The sequence below is a fragment of the Notamacropus eugenii genome, chromosome 1, assembly GCF_028372415.1.
Source record: "Notamacropus eugenii isolate mMacEug1 chromosome 1, mMacEug1.pri_v2, whole genome shotgun sequence".
Lineage (NCBI taxonomy): Eukaryota > Metazoa > Chordata > Mammalia > Diprotodontia > Macropodidae > Notamacropus > Notamacropus eugenii.
Genome location: NC_092872.1, coordinates 594,427,647 through 594,442,909, shown reverse-complemented (window position 1 = coordinate 594,442,909; position 15,263 = coordinate 594,427,647). Strand labels below are relative to the sequence as shown.

The window sequence follows — 15,263 nt, the reverse complement described above, 5'->3', positions numbered from 1 at the left end:
GAATAAACTATCCTTGGACACCACTGCAAGTAATTATTTGGGTCCAGAGATTTTGCCTCCACGTTTTATAATCCCCTCAAAAACAATGACCATGTCTTATGCTTCTCTTGTGTGCTCAGTAGTACTTAGATCAACATGGGCGCATCAATGTTGAGGGAATGATTGGAAAAATTAAATGGAGAGTGCACTGAGATCCTACAAGAGATGCATACCTAAAGAAAAATGAACAAAGAACAATCCATTTAAAGTCCATGATAGTTCAATTATAATTGAGGTCAGTTCTTTTGCTTGGAGGTAAATTTGTACTGGAACGTTTTCATATTCCTCATCTCTTTCTCCAGTCTGCCTGAGATCTGCATGTAGATGAATTCCAATGTTTATTCTACTTTCAAATCCCTGAGTTTGATTACTATCATTCCACTCCAAAGGGATATCATTCCTATGGATCCTTTCTTAGCACAATTCCTGGAACATAGTAGGAGTTAATAATAATAAAAAATGATGATGATGATACTTATGATTCATATAGCCCTTTAAGGTTTGAAAACTCTTTACATATATTATATCAGTTGGTAGAAGGAGCTTACTAAATGCTTATTGATTAACTGATTGATCCAATGCATGTCTTATCTCAACTCCATTGCCAGGGGAGATTATTTTTAAATATACATATAATCTAAATAATAATATAAAGTATAATAATAATATACAAATATAAATAAACATATAAATACAAATATAAAAATATTTTTAAAGTAGTTCAAAATCAGTAGACCTCAGGTTCTTCTATGGAATATGGAGAATCACAGGTCACAGAATTTTAGATTTTTAAGGGACTTCAGTGGCCATCTAGTCCAACCTGTACCTGAATAAAATCCCTCTAAAACAGTGCTGGAAGTGGTCATACTGCCTTGGATTTAGGGCCTCTAGGGAGGTGGGCACCAGTACTATCTGAACCAGTCCCTTCCATTTTTTAACTGCTCCTCCTGTTAGGAAGGTTTTTTTTTTAAATTTCCTGACATTAAATCTAAAGCTAATTCTTTTTCATTCCTACCCATTGCTCTTGTGCCTTATGGAAATAAGCAGATCATTACCCAATTCATCTTCTACTATGACAAGTTTTCAAATGCCTGAAGATAACTATCATGTCCCCTTGTGTCTTCTCTTCTTCAGGTTAAATGTTCTCACTCCTTCAATAGATCTTCATATGCACAAGGCTTTTTCTGACATTTTTCTCCCTAGCTACTAGCCTCCCCCCAAAATTACTGTCTTCATTATGTTTACATTTTATATTTACTTATTTGCATATGTAATCTATTGTATCCTTCCTTTGTGAACATTTTATTTACCAAAAGAGACAGAAAAAGGATATTCATCTGAAAAAAGTAGTTTAAGATGGTTCTGAGGACCTGAAAGGTGACTTACCTTCAGATAAATGAACTGAGAAGATCTATTTGAAAGCAGCTCAAAGGCACATGTATTGATTGAAGGTTGGGATGGCTGAACTGGGTTGCTGTTTATCAGTTAATTTCCATATTACTGTTTTAAGGGTTTTGAAGACTATAGCCGAGAAGCTATAAATAAAAGAATTTTTGGAGGCCTTGGAGAAATTGCATACTGTTTTTGTGATAAATAATTGAACTTCAGATTTGGGGTTTTTTTCAGTTTGAGTCAGAGATAGGTCACTACTTCTGAGGGAATATTGATTTAAAGTATTAGAAACTATAAAAGATGAGAGGAGAAAAGAAAAGTAGATGAAGACACAGAAGTCACCTGAAGAGAGGTGATGATGATGGAGAATGCTCCCTGCTACTTGAAAGAAGCAGGTAAGAGGAGAATCATAAGAAGATAATTTGCTTTGGATGGAATCAGCTGAAAAGCTGACTGGAGCCAAATAGATTCCTTAACTTCTAAGAGTTCATTGGAGGAAAGCAGAATCCTTTTCCTGCGTAAGAAGCTGACTAGGCTTGTTGCCTGTTACTGCCATCTACAGATTGAGAGTACCTATCAGGGACTTTTACTGTCATCTGTGGCTTAAGAAGGAAAAGTGTGTGTGTGTGTGTGTGTGTGTGTGTGTGTGTGTGTGTGTGTGTGTGTGTGTGTTAGGAAGAAAAGGTTTTATATCTGCTTTGCTGTGCTGATTAGCAAAGAGGTGTTGCTGCACTGAGAGCTGATTGGAGAAAACAGAGTCCTCTGCTATTTGAGGAGTTGAGTAGGAAAAGGCTGCATTCACTTTTTTAACACTACTTTCATCCTAAGAGGGGAAATTAATTAGGGGCTTGCCTGTATTGCCTATCACAACCCTCTATAACTTGTGATGGTTGAGATCTCTTACATCTCATAGAAAACACACATAGTTAGCTTGGCTGGTTACTGCCAAAGAAACTGCTGCTTAATTGAAACAGTATATGCTGTGGCTTTAACAAAAGAGCCTAACACTGCTTCAGTGGACTGACATTAGCAGAGAAGCAACTGTATTCAGCAGGAGAGCAGAGAGCCTCAAAAAAGGTGCAAGGGGCATATGGCGCAAATTGTTCCCTAAAATATTACTGACATCTAATCCTGAAGTTCAGAGTACTAGATTGCCCTACTCATGTACTTTTCCACCAGGTGTTCCCACTCTCCTCCCATGGATAATGTTTGCATTGGTGGAAAACTATGGTTCCTCTTTATTGGTGAACTATTTTGTAAGGATTATTCTTGTCTTTGAATTCTCGTTGTTAAATGGTGTGATTATTCTTGTTTTTGCCTTCTTGTTTAGTAAACATTTTACTTCAAAGGGTTAACAGTGTTATTATGACTGATATCATTTAGATAGAAATCACATCAGTGGGTGCTCAGGATCTACAGTGGTGAGTAGGAAGAGTCTATATCACATCCCCAATACAGCTGAACCTCCAGGAAACAATCCTAACCTGCTAAAATGGATGTAAGTAGGTGAGCAAAACAGTCCCAGCCCAGGTCAAGAGCCTGAGGAGAGTCATGGGCAATGCCAGAGCCATGCTACATATACATAGTTTTGCCGAGAGAATGAATTTGTATCCCCAGTGACTAGATCATTAGAGATGCTTAATAAATGTTCGTTGAATGATTGGTAATATCAAGATCCTTTAGTATCCCAGTAACTGTCCTCTAGATGTTTTCCAGCTAATCAATATTCATTCTAAAATGTGGTATACAGAACTTAACACAATAGTGCAGATGTAGTCTGACCAGGATCAAGTATGATGAGATTATCAGCTCCCAGTTCTTATATTCTGTGCCCAAATTTAGACCACTATAGTTTTTTTGACTTGTCATATCTCATAGTTGACGTTTTGAGAGTGTAATACAGAAAAACCTCCAGATAATTTTTAGGTGAACTTCAGTCTAATTACGCCTTCTTCATTTTATACTTTAGAAGCTCGGGTTTTTTTGTTTACCTCAGCTTATGTTACAGCAATCCCATCTAATTGCTTTGTACATAATAGATATTTAATGAGTACTTGCTGGATAATGTTGGATCCCTCCTAGTTTTGTGACTTCTAAAAAAATTGATGAGAGTGTAAGACTAAAATGCTAAACATACAGGGCCAACCACAGATCCCTGTGGCATCCCACTACAAACCTCTCCTTTCAAGGTGAAGTTAAGATATTAATGTAAAGGAGAAAGTCTTTGGGTCTGGCTATTTGTCAAATACATAACTCACTCAACTGTATTACTGTCTAGACCATATCTCTCCATCTCATCTAGAAGAACAGCATGAGACACTTGTCAAGAGTTTTCCTAAATTCTATTTAAATTGTCTGCAGCATTTTCTGATATCCCTTGCAAATATCTTTTTCAAAACAGAAAATGAGATTTTGTTGTAGAACCTATTCTAGAAGTCATGTTGGCTCTTTTCCTGGATGTTTGCAAATCATCCATTTAATAAGTTCTAGAATTTTTTCCAGGGACCAAAGTCAGACCAGAGTTTGTAGGGTTTACTTTCTTCCTCCTCTTCTTGTGGGTCTTCTTCTTCTTTTCCTCCTCCTTCTCCTTCTAAAATGGGGCATTTGATCTTCTCTGGTTCTGCAGTACCTCTCTCATTGTCCATGATCTTTCAAAGGTCACTGATAATGGCTTACCACTAAGACCCAACTGGTTACTGGAGCAAAAATGATGAAAGGTTTAGAGAAAAGTGACTTTATAATTTGTACTAGAAAGAGGAAGTCAGGCATAACTTGACAGGGACCCTTGATTTGGAGAGAGCAGATTTCAAAGGGTCCAGGAAAAGGATAGGTTAGATCATATAGATGAAAATTCAAATAATGCAAGAGAAGTAAACCTCCAGAACGAAATTCTGAAGACAAAAAGAGAAAGAGTTACAATGAGGAGGAAAAGGAGGAGTCATCTAAAGAGAAAATATGGATGCAAAGGAAACTCACTGACCAACTTAGTTTTTTTTTTTTTTACAATAGAATCTTAGCTTAAGGTCCATTGGTCCCTCAAGGAATCTATGAATAGATTTCAGGGAGTTAAAGAAATTAAAACTTTTAATGTTTTGATAACTATACTTCAATATAAAGAGTTTCTTTTACAATCATACAAATTTTATTTTCTGCAGTTAAAATATTATTTTGAGAAGTCTATAAGCTTTATCAGACTGCTAAAAGGGTCTATGACACAAAACAATTAAGCACCCCTATTTTAAAAGTACAAAAAAAGGAAGTAAACGCAGGGAACAGAGGATAAATAGAAAATCTTTGCACTGTCCTATAAAATGTGACAGAAGTCCCCAAGTTCAAAATGTGCAGAGGCTAGTAACGAAAGTTAAGGACACATCACTTATCTTCTCTGGGATTCAATTTCTTCATCTGCAAAATTAAGGGATGAGCTATCATATCCTTAAGTATTTTTTCCAGTTATGTCATGGGGAAAAATGTACACAAAGGAGAGAAATATATTAATGAGATAGACAAGCAGCAGATCCAAGTTGTCAAGTTTCCAGAAGAAAGAGTTCTGGGATAGGATCTGACTTTAAACCAGGTAATTAACTTCTCAGAACTCCTAAGACCCAGCCCCTTAGGGGTATAATTAATATGATGAAGAGAACAGTAAATATCCTTCAGAGGATACCAATGCACTCCCACTTTTTCCTATAACTTTGGGCACATAATGTTGAAATTGTTACAGCCTTTAATAACATGGCACAAAACCCCATAGAGCTGGAATATTATAGCCACCTGTACCATAGGACCCTGGATCTCCTCCAGAGAATGAATTTGGTCCAGCAAGCTGTGAGGAAAACTTCAACTTCTATAAACATACATGGGTCCAAGCTAGATTGACTTTGCTTCTAAGGATACCTGTGGGGGAGTGAAATTGTATTCATAAATATGGTAGTCTAAAGGGCTTGGTGAAATGGGGTTCCATTTCTGGATTTCCCAGACTTCACAGGAGTTAAATTTGTAATCACAACATGTTACACTTTCCTTCTTTAAAAGGGGTTAAGTAGAAATGCAAACTAAAACAACTCTGCGGTACCATGTCACACTCATCATATTGGTAAAGTTGACAAAAATGGCAAATGCTGAAGGGCCTGTGGGGAAAACAGGTTCATTAAGGCACTGTTGGTGGAGCTGTGGTTGGAACAAGTCCAATTGTTCTGAAAAGTTATTTGGAACTATGCCTAAAGAAACTATTAAACTGTGCATAGCCTTTGACCCAGAAACCACCACCACTAGCTCTACATCCCGAAGAAATCTAAGAAACAGGGAAAGGACCCATATCTACAAAAATATTTATAATGGCTCATTTTGTGGTGGCCAATGATTGGAAATTGAGATGTTCATTAACTGGGGAATGGCTAACAAGTTATCATATATGAATTAAATGAAATGCTGTTGTGCTCTAAGAAGACCTAGGAAGACTTAGATGAACTGATGAAAAGTGAAGTGAGAAGAATCAGGAAAATAAGTTATACAATAACTGCAAATATTGTAAAGATAATTAGCTTTGAAAGATTTAATAACTCTGATCAACTCAATGATCAATCATAATTCCAAAGGACCATGATGAAAAATATGCTATCAGCCTCTGGATAGAAAGCAGATTGTTGTAAAGTATAGATGGAAATACATTTTCTTTCTTCCCTCCCCCCTCTCTTTATTTCTTCTGGACATGGCTAATGATGAAATTTGTTTTGTATGACTATAAATATTTATAATGGCCTTTGCTTTTCTTGCCTTTGGTCGGGGAGGGGGAAGAAGAAGGGAGAGAATTCAGAACTGAGAATAAATAAAATTGAATTTAAAAAATAAAAGGAATTAAATATTGAACGATAATGTCAAAGATTGTGTACCTGTGTAGGTACGTGTTTCTCTATGAATTATTACCACAGGCTTTGAGCTCCATTTTTTACTTTATCTTCTGTAAAAGTGCTCATGAATACGTGGATGCCAAAGTAGTATCATGTGTACTGTTAGGCAAGATAAATAAGGTTGGCTATACATTGATTCTTTAGATTGTTTTTGGGCTGAACACAATGTTGGGATTTTATATATTCTTTTCATTTGGGAAAATCTGGTATCTTCTCTGTCTTGATTTCTTTAGACAGAAAATATAAGCAACCTACAACTAGCTCTCATGCTTCACAGAAAATTAACTGTAGAAAGGTTTTAAAATAAAATGCCTTTAGTTTCTGAGGAGTTCGATGGGCTGGCCATCATAATGTTTTAGCCTTTCCATCTGTACAGCTCACTGCATTTTTAGCTCAGCATTGGACAACATACACTTAGAAAGAAATATGAAACATGTATATAAAACTGTCCCCTCTGGGGGAAAGATCCAATTTCAAGGTTCTAGACAGCAGACATCACCCAGGTTCTTCAGCTTTCTTTCACTTTCTCCTCTACTAGAGGCTTGGAACCTATTCAGCTACATGTAATCTGCCAGACAGGGTGACAAGACAGGGCTTCACACTGGCCCTGCCCTCCTGCCAAGGTTGAAGGCTTATGGCAGGGCTGACTTTGTTATGTGAAGACATTTCTTATTAAAGAGGACCTGATCATTACAACTCATGTCTGAACCATTCTGTGGGCATCAATAATCAATGTACATAATACTCTAGAAAGCACTTTTAAAGATCATGACATCTTGGGCAAGAAATAGTAGAGCTCTGCTGCACAGGTAGTGTTTATCTCATTGCTGCTAATTGAAAGCAAAGATTTCATGAGAGCAGCACAGATTTGGGAAATGAACAGCAATAGGTTAAGAAGAATCTATCTAAGAATGGGATATGGATTTTTGGAATATGGCTTAAAATAAGAATGACAGGCACCTGGCCAGAGATAGAGTATATTTAACCAAGGATGGAAAAATTGCATCTGTCCAGGATAATGTATGTAATAAGAAGGGCTTTAAAGTGAAAAGACTGAGGGAATTGGAGAAATCTGCTTACACATACCCACCAAACAAGATCCACAAGGGACAGATGCAATGTAGAAAAAAATCAGAGAGCGAGACTCAACAATACATAAGAGGCAAAATTCAATAAAGTATTTAATCTATGAGCTTAGATGTTTGTATACAAATGCAGAAAGTAATAGTAATAAATAAAATTAGTGATTAATAAAATTAGTGATAAATAAAAAAGATTGAACTAGAGATACTAATCCAAGGGGGCAAATTTGAAGTCAAAGACCTGGTTGCTCAGTTCTTGATTCAAAAGGAAACAGTATAGTATAAAGCAAAGGGTGAAGGGGAAGGTGAGTACGTATTACACTGCAGAGTAAGAAGATATGTGAGGAAATAGAGAGAGGAACCAAGGGATGGAAATATGATAAAGACAATTAGGATGAAAATTAACGGAGGCAAGACAGATTTGATAGTGTCGCTGAAATATACTGCAGACCAAGTGGGAAAAAAACAGCAAAAAGATGAATAGGTATGTGCAGTTTCTCCTAAATAGAAGGTATCCACAATACAATTTTAAGCTTATTCTGAATTAGTAACATTTCTCCTTCACTTTCTTAAGTCTAGGTAGTTAACAAAACAATAAATCAAGCTCTCCCTCCTTTTAGCATTTGCAGCTTTCTTAGGTGTAAATATACCGTAAATTTAACAACTGGTTCTCACTAGCTGGAATGAGCTGGCTCCAGCATACACCACTGACAAGGAGCTCAGGCAACCTATCATGGAAGCAGGGCATAATAGCAAAGGGGAACTATGACAGTCTAGACATCTGTTCCAGCTATTTCTCTGACAAAAGCAGGACAGGGAAAAATTCCCAAAAGGTGAATGAACAACAAGGAGAATTGCTATTTTGAGCCTGGTGACTCAAATTCAATATTAGCTGGATGCTATCTTACTAACTTCCTTATTTATTTTGCATTTCAACTCAGTCTTAACCATTTTTATTCTGTCTTGTCCAATCAAGAGAACCTTTTCCTTGACAAATAAAATAAAAGTAAAATAGGAGTTAGACAGCTCAGCCTTCTTCCCATAATCCATTATCACTGTTTGACCAAGCACTGGTTCTCTCCCTCTTTGATCCTGCCATCTTCCCCTAATGTAATGTAAGCTGCTCAAGGACAGGGCACATCTTGCTGCTTGTATTTGTATTCCCAGGGCTCAGAACATTGCCTGGTACAAAATAAGTTCTTTAAAAATATACGTTGACTTTAATACAGTTAAAAGAAAAGACAATAACAACAAAAGGTCTTACATGGATATCTAATAAAATTCTATATAGATTGTATTTCCACACTGTTTTGGTGAAAAACCTGGGAGAAATCAAATTTGGATATGTTGCTGGATGGAAATGGGACAAATATTATGGTTCTAGATCACCTATTTCAATAGCTGACCTTGATCAAAATGATTGGCAGGGTGTTTAAATCAGATGGAGGTGATGGTGATTCCAGATTCACATTGTTATTGCCTGACCAGATGGAGCTGTCCCAGAAGAGCTGTTCAGCTCTAGCTTGCACATTGTCTGCTCTGATTAAATTGATCTGAAAGCTGTTTTCCCATAGCCCAGAGCCCTGGAAGTTCCTACGTAGGATAATAATGTTGAAAGAGAAGAATTCATCCCTTATATTTCACTGTAAGTCCTAACAGGCATTTATTTAATTCTAACTTGTTGAGGGAGAAATGAGGTCCTTATAGTGAGAAACTACCCCCCCCCCAAAAAAAGAAATACAGAAAAAGGAAAAAAAAAACAAATTTCTAGTTTAAAAGATAATTTCTGAGGAGAGAAAGAAGTATAAATGTTGGACTATGGTTATAGCTAATTGCCTCTGTATCCCTTAATAAAAATAAATTTAAAAGGAAACAAGAATCACTGCATTAAAGGATTTGTCAATGTAGTGAGACACAAGTCTTCCATAAGCTCATTCTTTTTCCTGGTCCCCACCCCCAAGTCCAAGCTACCACATGAAGTGGTAAATCAGTGGAACTTTCCATAGCGAAATCCAAATATTTGCTTACTGATGCATCCTGATTAAATCCCTTACCACAAACAGAGAAATAAGGAATTCTGTCATTAGTAGACAGTGTCCCCTGATCAGTGGGAGTTCAGCAGGCTTGGTTAAGGACTTATGTTTCAGTCATCCTTTTATTCCCAAGTGACTTTTATTTCTTTGGATGAAAATCTCTGCAACTGCCCATGGCTCTTGAAGACAAAGGTCAGCCTGCTCTTTATGACACCCAAGGTGCAGACTAATGTAAGTGTAGTCTCCCAGCAAATTCCTAAAATGCTTATCTACATATTTTTTTTTGCTTTTTTTTTGTTTTTAGCATTTTTATTATTGTCTGTAGAGGGTTAGTACAAGCATAGTGCTAATAGGGCCAAAACTCTATTTCCATGTAAGCAAAATTTCTTTTCCTGGTTTCTCATTTATTTATTTATTTTTCTTGGGACTAGATGTCCTCTTTCACTCTGACTGGAAGTCCAGTAACCACTCACGGTCTTTGCTAATCAGAACAGGAACTTTGACCTGCTCTGGTTTTGAATGAGACCAGCTTGCCTCTCCTTAGACACCACAGTGGGGTCCTGATCCTGTGAGCTCACTTTATTAGTGCTGGAGTTAGTCTAGACACCCAATGGACTTTAGCCGTCCTAGAACTCAGAATGCCAGAGTTGAAAAGACCCACTAGTCTCAGTTTCCCTAGTATCAGCGTTTACAAGTGTGTGCCACTACGATCAGCTGCTGTTTTCTACTCAGTTGACAAATATTTAGTAAGTGCTTACTATGGATCAAGCACTGTGCTAAGCACTAATTATATGTACACAAGCAAAAACAGACTTATTCCTTGTTTTCAAGGTACTTATATTCCAATGGGAAAAGACAATATATAAAAGAGGAACATAAAAACAAGGAAGGAGATATGGGAGAAGAGGAGGTATACAAGCAGGAATATCGAAGGTAAGTCCAGATAAATTACAATGACTTGCTTGGGCCCTTCACCAAAAAGTAAGTTCAAGAAACAACTCCCCAACTGGAGAAGAGATATACAGAAGTGGAGTGAGGAGGGGCAACTGAGGCACTTAATCGAGGTAACTAAGTCTAGAGTTACTCAAAAGACCCTCTCCCTACCTGAAGTCTCTCTGTACCCAGTTTCTTCTCCGCTCAGCTGTCAAATAAATTTTCCGAAAGCCCAGGAATGACCAAGCCCCCTTTCTCTAGTAAACTCTAATAGCCCTCCATATCACCTCCATGATCAAATATAAAATTATTTTTGGAAGTAAGGGGTGGAAGAAGGAAGGGATAGGGAGGAAGGAAGGAAAAGAGGGAGGAAGGGAAGGAAGAAGGAAGGAAGAGATGGAAAAGAAAGATTGGATGGAGAGAAGGAAAGAAAGGATAGAGGGAGGGAGGAAAGGAAGTATTGAGACAGGGAAAGAAAGGAGGAAGGAAGGAAGGAAGGAAGGAAGGAAGGAAAGAAAGAAGGAAGGAAGGAAGGAAGGAAGGAAGGAAGGAAGGAAGGAAGGAAAGACTTTAATATATGATGCTTTCCCCACCCTTTTCTCATTTTCTCAGGAGTGATGCAGGTCCTCTAGACCAGGCATACCTTAGAATCCCTAGAAAAGCTTCTATTTTCCAGATTCTCAGGATCATAGGATCAGATGCTCATAGATTTAAGGTGGGGAGGGAACCTAGAGCTCATTTCCTCCACTTTACAGATGAGAAAACTAAAACCCAAAGCATGATGACATGCTCCAGATCACACAGGTAGTGCCACCATTCAAACCCAGATATTCTGACTGCTGACTCAGCATTCTTTCCAGTACATTATGCTATCTCTCCGTTCCTGTTACTCCAGATAACCATCATTCGAGGTAGTTGAAGGTTTAGCCCTTTCAGCAACAGCACAACAGATACACGCACACACACTCACTCACACTAATATGTTATTTCAAAAGTCTTAGTGTAGTTTAAAGCTGGTAAATCTTAAAGCTTTTACAAAAATGTTCAATACCATAAAACAAATCCTAATGAATACAGTTTAATACACTCTCTGTGACTCTGGATGAACATTATAAACATCAAGTGTTATACTAAAACACAGCAACGTCAGAAACTACTGAGGGGTGTATAGCTAACTGGCCCAGACTGCTGTGCTTTTTTAGTTCTTAGTGTGCTTTTTATAATTTTCTTGGCACCTCCCTACTTTCAGGCTATTTGTTATCAGATCATTTACTGTATATCTTCATGCCTCAACCCATCTCCCCTTTCTCATTTGTTCCTATTGATCAGACATGGGCCTTCAACATTTCTGTGAAGTAGGCAGAGTTGGTTTCATTATCTCTATTGTATAGACATAGAAGCTGAGACTTAGCAAAGCTACATGACACTAAAAGTTAAATAGGTCATACAGCTAGAAAATGATGGAGATAGAATCAAGACAAAAAAGCTGCAAGAAAACTCAAGGAGGAAGAAATGACTTTGAACTTAGATCAGGAAAGGAGGACTCAGGGGAAAGGTGACCTTTATCTGAGTTCAATCTTACAGGAAGAGGAAGATGCCAAATGGGAGATATGTGCAGGGAGAGGGTATTTCAGGCAGAGGGCATGAACTGCATGAATTCAGGGAAGGGCAGGACAAGATTGAGTGGTTGGAATAAATAGTATACTGTGACACAATGCTGTCTTCTCCTCACTTATTCAGACATAATGAACCTTCTAGTAGAATCACTATACAGAGAGATACAATTGGAGTTGTAAACAGCATGAAAAAGATTTAATAAGGAGGAGATTTTTTTTCTATTTCCAAAGCAATGTTCTCTACTGGAAGAGTTATAACCCCTGGCTGATTCAGGAGAACAATTCTAATTCTACTTCTGCTAACAAATGATAATAATAAAACTGTATGTTGAGGCAGATCTGTGAGTGTGCTGACTGAAACCACCCCAGAGCATGGGCTGAGATGGCAGAGCTGAAGCCATACTGGTGGAGAGTGAGCGACTTCCTTGTAGCGGTTCATAGCAATGGCACTGAAGAGTCCTTTCAACTCGGGACTATGAATGGCTTTGGGAATTCTTTCTTCATAGCCACAAATTGACCAAAAGGTACACAGAATAAAAGCCAAAACTGAGCCTATTTTTATTGATAAAAACAAGGGGTTTTTTTTTTTTATTCTTGTAGGATATTTACAATTGTTGGAAAATATAGAGAGTCTTAAAATGCTGTTTTGCCTGATTCAGAATGCCTACTCCTTACAGATTTACTTTTCTTTCAAGAAAACTTTCCTTTGATAGATTAGGAGCTAAATGCTTACAAGCAAGAATTGGAACCTGCCTCCTGGACTGTCCAGGGAAGACATTTTCCCCAGATTTCGGAGTGGGGATTCACCAAAGGGAAATATAACTGGACCATAAAGTAACATGGTCCTTGATACCACAGATACATTCGACACAAAGGTTATATTTATAAATGCAAGTAGAGCACTAAATGACATAAGAATAACTCAAATTTAGCTCCAGTGCAATGGAAATCTAATCAGCATGTGTCCCTTCTCAGTTCCAGTGGTAAGAATTGTCAGGAGATAGTTAGGAGGTTCTTGTCTCCTTGGGTTCTGGAAGCTATTCCCCCTTAAATGACCCACTACCCTTCCACATCTCTCTGTGATCCTGATCAACACAAAAACTGGCAGGCTAGTCCTAACTAGAGGGAAATCAGACCAACTTTCATTGACTGAATACCTGCCATATGCTGAGCACTGCGTTACAGCAATGGGTTAGGCCAGGGGTGGGGAACCTGTGGCCTCTAGGTCTTCAAGTGCAGCCCTTTGACTGAATCCAAACTTCACAGAACAAATTCCAAAAGGATTTAGTTAAAGGATTTTCCACCTCTGGGTTAGGTTATGGGGTATGCAAAGAAATGAATATAAGAATATCTCCTGCTTAGAGGAAGAATTGCTCAGGACTCAATGAGAAAAATAAAATAAGATGGAATAAAAACTGAAGGTTAGAGTGGGTAGTACTGACTATAAATGAGTACATATTATCCAAAACTAATTATGGCTCAGAAAGATGGGGAAAGCTCCCAAATTAATGGTGACATGGATGAGTGAAACCCAAAGATTGCATCCTTTGCCTCCATTCACATCTCAAGCTCCACTGAATCCACAGCTTTAACTTTGTCATCCATAAAACAGTTTTCCAGAACTTGTACAAAAGGTTAACCATTAAAACATGTGTACACATGCACATGCATACATGTATACACACACACACATACATACACACCCATTCTTTTTTTTCTTTCTGCTCATTCCCAGTTACTGGTAAGGATATCCACTAATAAAATGGATTAAATAATCATGGGTAGGAAGTAAGAGGAGAAAACATTGGTCCTACATCACCAATCCATACATAAGAACTGAGTTAGACAAAGAATAACCTACAAAGTACCTTCTATCTTTAAGACACCAGAGGAGAAATAAGGAGGAGAAAAAGTATCAAAATAGGAAATCCAGGGAAATCTCAAGGGGATTTCCTAGCACAGAGGACAAGAGACTAATGGGGAGAAACTGAGCAAAAAAGAAATGGCTACTTTTAAAAGATATCACATTCTTCCATCAAAAATACCCACAGCAGTTTTAATGGACGAGAAAAAGTGAGGAAAAATACAAAACAACCACAAAAACCTTTGCTACTCAATTTTCTGTGACTCCATGACAACTGAGAGCCCTAAATCTTTCTTAATGGTACCAAAACAGTGATCCTGTAAGAGACTGTCTAATTTAAACCCCAGCCCTATTCCACACCACAATCTAGCACTAGATTCAAGAAGATTAGGAAGACAAGATGCTCATAGCCCCTTTTTTCCTCCCCCTGGCTTAGGCTGGCACAAAAACTTTGCTCCATCTGATTTGGGGGAGGAGGGCTTATGGTGTACTACAGTTTCTTGGCACACAGAGCACTATGTAAATTTAAAAAAATAAGCCCTCAACCTTTTAAAAACAAGTCAGGATGGCTGACTGGAATCTGTGGAAAAGAAATGGTACTCAGAAGACCATCTCAAGCAAAATCAAATTGTCTAGTGACCCTCTTCAGACAACTTGTATTAGGTAGGTACAACATTTTCCAAAGGTCAGAAATTTATTTAGAGAGGGTCATTAATGAGTGATTGGAATGTCTTAGACCAGTTCACTTACACCCCAACATGTTAAAACACAGTCATCTATCAAAACTGACATAACCAAAGAGCACAGAATTTCCATTGGTCCTCCTGCCAAAGAAATCAGCCAGCAACATGTGCCTGCTCAATTTTATGCTAGGGATGGCCAGGGATAAATTGGGATGACTACAAAATGATGAAACTGGTGTGTATCTTCAACATGCATGCAAGCAAGTATAAGTATCTTTAGAGTAGTTATTTTGGAAGACTCTAAACTTATTCAAATGGAATTGTCATTTTTAAAAATAGAATTACTTTAGGGATTGTTTTCAGAGCCAGTTTATGAGCTACACAAGAAGTTTAGTCTCATTACAACATAGCTATCTCAAGGATTAAAGGAGCTCTCTCAAGAAAATTCATAATTGGTTCTGGAGATAAGAACAATGCATATAAAACAACAGTGGGTAATATAACACATGAAGTAATGAAGTAGTAAATTGTTATATACAGATTACAGATACTGTACAAGTTCAGGAGTGGGAAAAATCAACGAGAGTAGTCAAAGAAGGCTTCATGGGAATGGTTAAGACGTGGGTTGACCCTTCAAGCACGGATAGGATTTGGACAGGCAGAAATGAAATGGGAAGGAGTGAACATTAGCCTGTTCAGGGAAAAGTTAGG

At 37.7% G+C, this 15,263-nt stretch overlaps 1 protein-coding gene and 1 long non-coding RNA gene across 3 annotated transcripts in view; one reads left to right on the top strand and one right to left on the bottom strand.

Moving 5' to 3' along the window:
• SLC24A3 (solute carrier family 24 member 3) overlaps positions 1 to 15,263 on the bottom strand; it is a 769,449-nt gene that overhangs the window by 544,486 nt on the left and 209,700 nt on the right. The gene's annotated exons all lie outside the window — the stretch shown is intronic.
• On the top strand, positions 9,524 to 12,546 carry LOC140520565 (uncharacterized). Its single transcript, XR_011972574.1, has 3 exons — positions 9,524 to 9,687; positions 10,288 to 10,389; positions 12,343 to 12,546. It is a non-coding gene; the product is annotated as an uncharacterized lncRNA (long non-coding RNA).